The following is an 8,775-nucleotide window of genomic DNA, read 5'->3' as shown; positions in this document are numbered from 1 at the left end:
TCCCTCTAAATTTTGGTGCAGCGGCTTCAAGAAGTGCACCCAGTGCGCCCGGGTTATCTCGCTCACTGATCGACACTCGTCGTGTCTTCAGTGTCTGGGGGCCGAGCACCGCCCTCAGAACTGCAGTCTGTGTTCCCTGCTTCAAAGGCGGACTCAGGTAGCGAGACTAGCCCAGTGGAACGTGTTGTTCTCGGGCTCTTCGTCGGCATCGGCACCGGGATCTTCGAGTGCATCGACGTCGTCAGCGTCCAGACCCTCTTCCTCGGCCGCCCCTGCATCGAGTGCATCGAGGCATCGGGCCTCTGCATCGGCGCCGAGCCATCGGATAGCTGCATCGACGTCGGTGGTACCAGGACCTCGACTGCTGATGTCGTCGGACGGTGGTGCATCGGGTGGAGTGCAGGTGAGGGCTGTCCATTCCCCTGCTGGTGGCGGTGAGCCCTCGGGTGGGTCTCCGCCTACCCTGAGGGCTCCTGCGGTACAGCCCCCCCGAGATCGACCTTCTTCAGTCTCGGCCCCGAGGAAGCGACGGATGGATTCGACGTCCTCCTCGTCGGTGCCGGGGAGCTCCGGTGACATGCTTCGGAAGAAATCGAAGAAGCATCGACACCGGTCTCCTCCCCGTGTCGGCACCGAGAGCTCTGGGTCGCCGAGGGATTCGGCACCCAGCAGGCATCGGCACCGAGAGGACCGCTCACCCTCTGTTCAAGAGGTGTCGATGCGCTCCGCTCTGGACAGCCTGGAACAGCCTCCACGCCCGGAACAGGTACTGACGTCGACGCCTGCATCGACCTCTCAGCCTTTCTCTGCAGCCACTCTAAACGAGAGCCTCCGGGCCGTTCTCCCAGAGATTCTGGGAGAGCTGTTGCGCCCTACCCCTCCGGTACCGGCGGTGCTTGCGCCTCCGGTACCGTCGAGCGTGGCGCCGGCTGGCCCATCGCCCAGGTTGAGGTCCCCGACGTCGGTACCGCGTGCGGTGCCGACCGCGGCCACCTCCCAGGAAGGCTCCCCGACCACGTCGGCGGAGGGAGCTTCGCCGATGCGGGCAAGGGAGTCTACCTCTCGACGCCCCCATCGTGGACGGGGTTCCACGGAGTCGAGCAGGGCGAGGTTGCAGACACAGGTCCGGGAACTCGTGTCTGACACCGAGGGTGAGGCCTCGTGGGAGGAAGAGGAAGATCCCAGATATTTCTCTGACGAGGAGTCTGAGGGTCTTCCGTCTGATCCCACTCCCTCTCCTGAGAGACAGCTTTCTCCTCCCGAGAGTCTGTCTTTCGCTTCCTTTGTCCGGGAGATGTCTACGGCCATCCCCTTCCCGGTGGTTGTAGAGGACGAGCCCAGGGCTGAAATGTTTGAGCTCCTGGACTATCCTTCTCCACCTAAGGAAGCGTCCACTGTTCCCTTGCACCATGTCCTGAAGAAGACATTGCTTGCGAACTGGACCAAGCCATTAACTAATCCCCACATTCCCAAGAAGATCGAGTCCCAGTACCGGATCCATGGGGACCCAGAGCTGATGCGCACTCAGTTGCCTCATGACTCTGGAGTTGTGGATTTGGCCCTAAAGAAGGCTAAGAGTTCTAGGGAACATGCTTCGGCGCCCCCGGGCAAGGACGCTAGAACCTTAGACTCCTTTGGGAGGAAGGCCTACCATTCCTCTATGCTCGTGTCCAAGATCCAGTCCTACCAGCTCTACACGAGCATACACATGCGGAACAATGTGCGGCAGTTGGCGGGCTTGGTTGATGCTCTTCCCCCTGAGCAAGCCAAGCCTTGAGGTGGTCAGGCAGCTGAAGGCGTGCAGAAAATTCCTGGCCAGAGGAGTTTATGACACTTTTGATGTTGCGTCCAGGGCCGCTGCTCAAGGTGTGGTGATGCGCAGGCTCTCATGGCTGCGTGCCGCCGACCTGGAGAATAGAATCCAGCAGCGGATTGCGGACTCGCCTTGCCGTGCGGATAACATTTTTGGCGAAAAAGTCGAACAGGTGGTAGAGTCTCTCCACCAGCGGGACACCGCATTCGACAAGTTCGCCCGCCGGCAGCCTTCAGCTTCTACCTCTACAGGTAGACGATTTTTCGGGGGAAGGAAGACTGTTCCCTATACTTCTGGCAAGCGTAGGTACAATCCTCCTTCCCGACAGCCTGCGGCCCAGGCTAAGCCCCAGCGCGCTCGCTCTCGTCAGCAGCGTGCGACTCAGCAAGGCCCCGCGGCTCCCCAGAAAAAGCAAGGGGCGAGCTTTTGACTGGCTCCAGCAGAGCATAGCCGACATCCAAGTGTCAGTGCCGGGCGACCTGCCTGTCGGAGGGAGGTTGAAAGCTTTTCACCAAAGGTGGCCTCTCATAACCTCCGATCAGTGGGTTCTCCAAATAGTCCGGCAAGGATACACCCTCAATTTGGCCTCAAAACCTCCAAATTGTCCTCCGGGAGCTCAGTCCTACAGCTTCCAGCACAAGCAGGTACTTGCAGAGGAACTCTCCGCCCTTCTCAGCGCCAATGCGGTCGAGCCCGTGCCATCCGGGCAAGAAGGGCTGGGATTCTATTCCAGGTACTTCCTTGTGGAAAAGAAAACAGGGGGGATGCGTCCCATCCTAGACCTAAGGGCCCTGAACAAATATCTCGTAAAAGAAAAGTTCAGGATGCTTTCCCTGGGCACCCTTCTCCCCATGATTCAGCAAAACGATTGGCTATGCTCTCTGGACTTGAAGGATGCCTACACACACATCCCGATACTGCCAGCTCACAGACAGTATCTGCGATTTCAGCTGGGCACACGCCACTTCCAGTACTGTGTGCTACCCTTTGGGCTCGCCTCCGCGCCCAGGGTGTTCACAAAGTGCCTAGCTGTGGTAGCAGCGGCGCTTCGCAGGCTGGGGGTGCACGTGTTCCCATATCTCGACGATTGGCTGGTGAAGAACACATCCGAGGCAGGAGCCCTGCAGTCCATGCAGATGACTATTCGCCTCCTGGAGCTACTGGGGTTTGTGATAAATTACCCAAAGTCCCATCTTCTCCCAGTGCAGAAACTCGAATTCATCGGAGCCCTGCTGGATTCTCGGACGGCTCGCGCCTATCTCCCAGAGACGAGAGCCAACAACTTGTTGTCCCTCGTCTCGCGGGTGCGAGCGTCCCAGCAGATCACAGCTCGGCAGATGTTGAGATTGCTGGGCCACATGGCCTCCACAGTTCATGTGACTCCCATGGCCCGCCTTCACATGAGATCTGCTCAATGGACCCTAGCCTCCCAGTGGTATCAGGCCGCTGGGGGTCTAGAGGACGTGATCCACCTGTCCACGAGTTTTCTCGAATCCCTGTTTTGGTGGACGATTTGCTCCAATTTGACTCTGGGACGTCCCTTCCAAATTCCTCAGCCACAAAAAGTGCTGACCACGGATGCGTCTCTCCTGGGATGGGGAGCTCATGTCGATGGGCTTCACACCCAAGGAAGTTGGTCCCTCCAAGAACGCGATCTACAGATCAATCTTCTGGAGTTGCGAGCGATCTGGAACGCTCTGAAGGCTTTCAGAGATCGGCTGTCCCACCAAATTATCCAAATTCAGACAGACAATCAGGTTGCCATGTACTATGTCAACAAGCAGGGGGGCACCGGATCTCGCCCCCTGTGTCAGGAAGCCGTCAGCATGTGGCTCTGGGCTCGCCGTCGGGGCATGGTGCTCCAAGCCACATATCTGGCAGGCGTAAACAACAGTCTGGCCGACAGGTTGAGCAGGATTATGCAACCTCACGAGTGGTCGCTCAATTCCCGTGTGGTGCGACAGATCTTCCAGGCGTGGGGCACCCCCCTGGTGGATCTCTTCGCATCTCAAGTGAACCACAAGGTCCCTCAGTTCTGTTCCAGGCTTCAGGCCCACGGCAGACTAGCGCCGGATGCCTTCCTCCTGGATTGGGGGGAAGGTCTGCTGTATGCTTATCCTCCCATACCTCTGGTGGGGAAGACTTTGTTGAAACTCAAGCAAGACCGAGGCACTATGATTCTGATTGCTCCCTTTTGGCCGCGTCAGATCTGGTTCCCTCTTCTTCTGGAGTTATCCTCCGAAGAACCGTGGAGATTGGAGTGTTTTCCGACCCTCATCACGCAGGACGACGGGGCTCTTCTGCATCCCAACCTCCAGTCCCTGGCTCTCACGGCCTGGATGTTGAGGGCGTAGACTTTGCCTCTTTGGGTCTGCCAGAGGGTGTCTCCCGCATCTTGCTTGCTTCCAGGAAAGACTCCACTAAGAGAAGTTACTTCTTTCATTGGAGGAGGTTTGCCGTCTGGTGTGACAGCAAGGCCCTAGATCCTCGCTCTTGTCCTACACAGACCCTGCTTGAATACCTTCTGCACTTGTCTGAGTCTGGTCTCAAGACCAACTCCGTAAGGGTTCACCTTAGTGCAATCAGTGCATACCATTACCAAGTGGAAGGTAAGCCGATCTCAGGACAGCCTTTAGTTGTTCGCTTCATGAGAGGTTTGCTTTTGTCAAAGCCCCCTGTCAAGCCTCCTACAGTGTCATGGGATCTCAATGTCGTTCTCACCCAGCTGATGAAACCTCCTTTTGAGCCACTGAATTCCTGCCATCCGAAGTACTTGACCTGGAAGGTCATTTTCTTGGTGGCAGTTACTTCGGCTCGTAGAGTCAGCGAGCTTCAGGCCCTGGTAGCCCAGGCCCCTTACACCAAATTTCATCACAACAGAGTAGTCCTCCGCACTCACCCTAAGTTTCTGCCAAAGGTCGTGTCGGAGTTCCATCTGAACCAGTCAATTGTCTTGCCAACATTCTTTCCCCGTCCTCATTCCTGCCCTGCTGAACGTCAGCTGCACACATTGGACTGCAAGAGAGCATTGGCCTTCTACCTGGAGCGGACACAGCCCACCAGACAGTCCGCCCAATTGTTTGTTTCTTTTGACCCCAATAGGAGGGGAGTGGCTGTAGGGAAACACACCATATCCAATTGGCTAGCAGATTGCATTTCCTTCACTTACGCCCAGGCGGGGCTGGCTCTTGAGGGTCATGTCACGGCTCATAATGTCAGAGCCATGGCTGCGTCGGTAGCCCACTTGAAGTCAGCCTCCATTGAAGAAATTTGCAAAGCTGCGACGTGGTCATCTGTCCACACATTCACATCTCATTACTGCCTGCAGCAGGATACCCGACGCGACAGTCGGTTCGGGCAGTCAGTTCTTCAGAACCTGTTTGGGCTTTAGGATCCAACTCCACCCCCCGAGGGCCCTGTTTGTTCTGTTCCAGGCTGCACTCTCAGTTAGTTGGTAAAATTTTTAGGTCAATCTCAGTTATGTCCTCGCCGTTGCGAGGTCCAATTGACCATGGTTGTTGTTTTGAGTGAGCCTGGGGGCTAGGGATACCCCATCAGTGAGAACAAGCAGCCTGCTTGTCCTCGGAGGAAAGCGAATGCTACATACCTGTAGAAGGTATTCTCCGAGGACAGCAGGCTGATTGTTCTCACAAACCCGCCCGCCTCCCCTTTGGAGTTGTGTCTTCCCTTGAAGTGTATTGTCTTGCTACATACTGGACTGGCCGGCTCGAGCCGGTTTCGGGCGGGAAGACGGCCGCGCATGCGCGGTGCGCGCGAGGGCTAGCAAAGGACTTTGCTAGTGAAGTTTCCGATTGGAGGGGCTGCCGTGGACGTCACCCATCAGTGAGAACAATCAGCCTGCTGTCCTCGGAGAATACCTTCTACAGGTATGTAGCATTCGCTTTCCTTCCCCCCCACCCCCCAACAAAATAATATATGATGGCCCAAAATCATTGGTAAGCACTTCCAAGACCCAGAAGTTGGACATTTCCAGGTGACTAGAAATATGATACCACATCAATATATGCTAAACCAGAAACCTCCCATACAGCAATTACTGCAAGAAATGTGACTTGAACTGGACAATCCAGACCTGGACCTGGCAATTGTTATTGACCTCTCTGTACATAACTTTATTTTTCTGTTACTATTCCTTTGTAAATTATCTCATTCTATCTTCTTTTTTTTACCAATAAATCTGTTACTTTAGCAATACCTGTAAAATGTTCATACCACTGTTACCTGGACCTGTATTTAATCTGTGTGTTTTAATTTATTATATTTAGTTACACTGTAAGCTGTTGTGTTGATTTGTACACTGCCTTCATCTCAAATTAGTATATGGTAGAGATTATATTAAACATGATCTCCCTATCTGGGTGTGTTGGGCATGGGAAGGTATAGGTTTGTGGCAGGACAGAATGTTACCTCCATCGAGACCCTGTCCCATTTCTTCTCTGGATACTCCTCCATGCGTGTTATTCAGGCTGTGTGGGTGGTAGAGTACAGCTGAGCACAGTCCCAGCTCACTCCTGATTCACCAGTCCACCTCTTTTTCAAGCTGCCCCCTATGTTAGCTGCATATGACAATGCCTACATTGGTGCCACCTAATCTCCCTGTTACTACTACTCACTACTGTCCAGTTGGGTATTCCGCCACCTTCAATGCTTTAAGCAATAGATCTGGACCTACTATGCTGCTCATCACCCTTGTCAGTTGCCAGGACCTGTTCTTCACATCAGCCATGCTGCTCTAGCCCAAGCTCCAACACAGCACAAAACTCACTCGGTGCCTTACACCTTAGAGATGGAAACGCATCACTGGCACTAACCACAGCTTATTCTGCATACCGGTGGGATGAATGATAGATATTTTTTAATCTTTGAAGAAAGGAGAAAGGCCCACCATTAATGGCATGAACTTAGTAGACATTGGCTTTGCTGATGATACATGTTACTGTATCTAAGAACTATATGTGATAAAACATATGTAAGGTGTACAATCTGTGGAATGAACTTGATTCCCAAGAAGTCTAAACAATATGATAATCTCTGAGAAGTATACCTATGTTAAATATTTGCTGGTGGAAGGCAATTGGAAAAGTTAAAATATAGGAAGCTGAATCACAATCCATGGTTGCAGGTCAAAATCAGCTCCATAATCCTTGAGTAGGCACCATTGCCCAGTACCTGCTATCAACATCCAAGGATCTCCCACGACTATTAATAGTCACTCTGGTAGAAGGGCCCTTGTGTATAATTTTATTTCAACTATACAGGTTATCCCTAAAGCTGAGTTCAACTAGGGAGCAATTCTATAATTGGCCATCACAATTTAGGTACCTAGATGCAGTGTGCCGACTGCTAGTTCTATAACAAAATCTGGGCACCAAGATTCTGCTACAGTATAGTAACATAATTTGGCATCAACGCCCACATTTGTCAGTAGCAAATGTAAATGCACACATCTGTGGCGCTTCAGTACATAACTTGTATGTCATGTGTGTTAAACGTTGGTGTTACTCATGCTCCTCTTGAGTGAATCCCCCCCGCCGCCATTTTTTTCACACTAAGTCATGGATTCTGTATAGGTTGCCCAAATTTGAGTGTGGATCATTTACCAATTAGTAAATTAGGTGCTAACAATCAATTCGAATTAACACCCACTTAATTGTCAGCAATTAGGAGTTATGCAGCATAGCTCTGTCCTATGCCCTATTCTAAAACATGAATGTGTAAATTTCATACCGTGCCACTCCAAAGGAGGTGTGGCCATGGGAGGGGCATTAGCAGGGCGTAAATGCTTGTGCCCAAAGTTAGGTGCAAAATGCATGTTAAGTACTTTTCTTTAAAAGATGTTCCACAGCGAGAGCCCTGTATAGAATACTAACTTCACATGGAGCATCCCGGTGCCTAACTTTACCATCGTCTCATCCACGCATTGAGACTCTGGAGCTCTGTCTCTTGGCCCTGTGCATGGAATGGGTAGCGCTTCAGAAAATGCTACCCTAGAGGTTCTGGATTTGAGCTTTCTACCTAAGATGCTGTATTGGGGCTGGGTATGGTCAAGGGACTATCTTATTATGCAATATTTGAGTACTAGTAAAAAAGCCCCGTTTCTGATGCAAATGAAACGGGGGCTAGCAAGGTTTTCTTCTGTGTGCATGTGGGAGTGTGTGTGTCCCTGCCCTCTACCCTCTCTCCCTTCCCCTGTGCTGTCTGTCCCCTCCCCCTTCGGAGTCGAGTCCTTCAGTGTTGTTTCTTGTTGTGCTGTGTTTGTGTTACAGAGATAGTGAGGGCTTCTGCCCTCTCTCCCCTCCGAGTCCACTGTTACAGAGAGCGATTTGATTTCGTGCTTTGCTGTGTTTTCCTTCACTGTGTTACAGAGAGAGCGAGGGCGGGGCAGACACTCATGGGGAAACCGGATATCTCTCCCCCTTCACACTTCTGGCTGGAGGCTTCATTTAGAACATTGGTGGTGCCTTTTATATATAGAGATATGGCTCATAGTGTACCAGGGCTTGAAACTCGCCCAACGGTGTGCTGATGTGATTGCAATCAAAAACAACTTTTTCCACGTGATATATTCACTGCAGTCGTACTTGCTTTCTGCCGGGGCTGAAGCAGCAATGCTTATACCAAGGAGATGTATGACCAAGTACACACTGTCATATCCATGTGTCAGCAGCATCAGAGGTCACCTGTTCTACGTTTACTGCAAGCCCTTTGTTCGCATGTGCTAGGCACTATCCTCTCCCTGCGTTTGGTTTGTTAGCGCTGATTAACTGCACATATCATTTACATAAGATTTCTCTTGAGCATTGCTTAGCTATTTTCCTGTGCTGTTGTACTATGGGCTTTGCATTGCAGGCTTTATCGCCCAGCTTTGAGCATTGGCCTCCTAGAGCGGCAAGATGGAAACCAGAAGAAGCAGACACTAAACAACTCACATGCCACATCCT

This window comes from Microcaecilia unicolor, unplaced genomic scaffold, assembly GCF_901765095.1.
Source record: "Microcaecilia unicolor unplaced genomic scaffold, aMicUni1.1, whole genome shotgun sequence".
Classification (NCBI taxonomy): Eukaryota; Metazoa; Chordata; class Amphibia; order Gymnophiona; family Siphonopidae; genus Microcaecilia; species Microcaecilia unicolor.
This window is presented reverse-complemented; position numbering follows the sequence as displayed.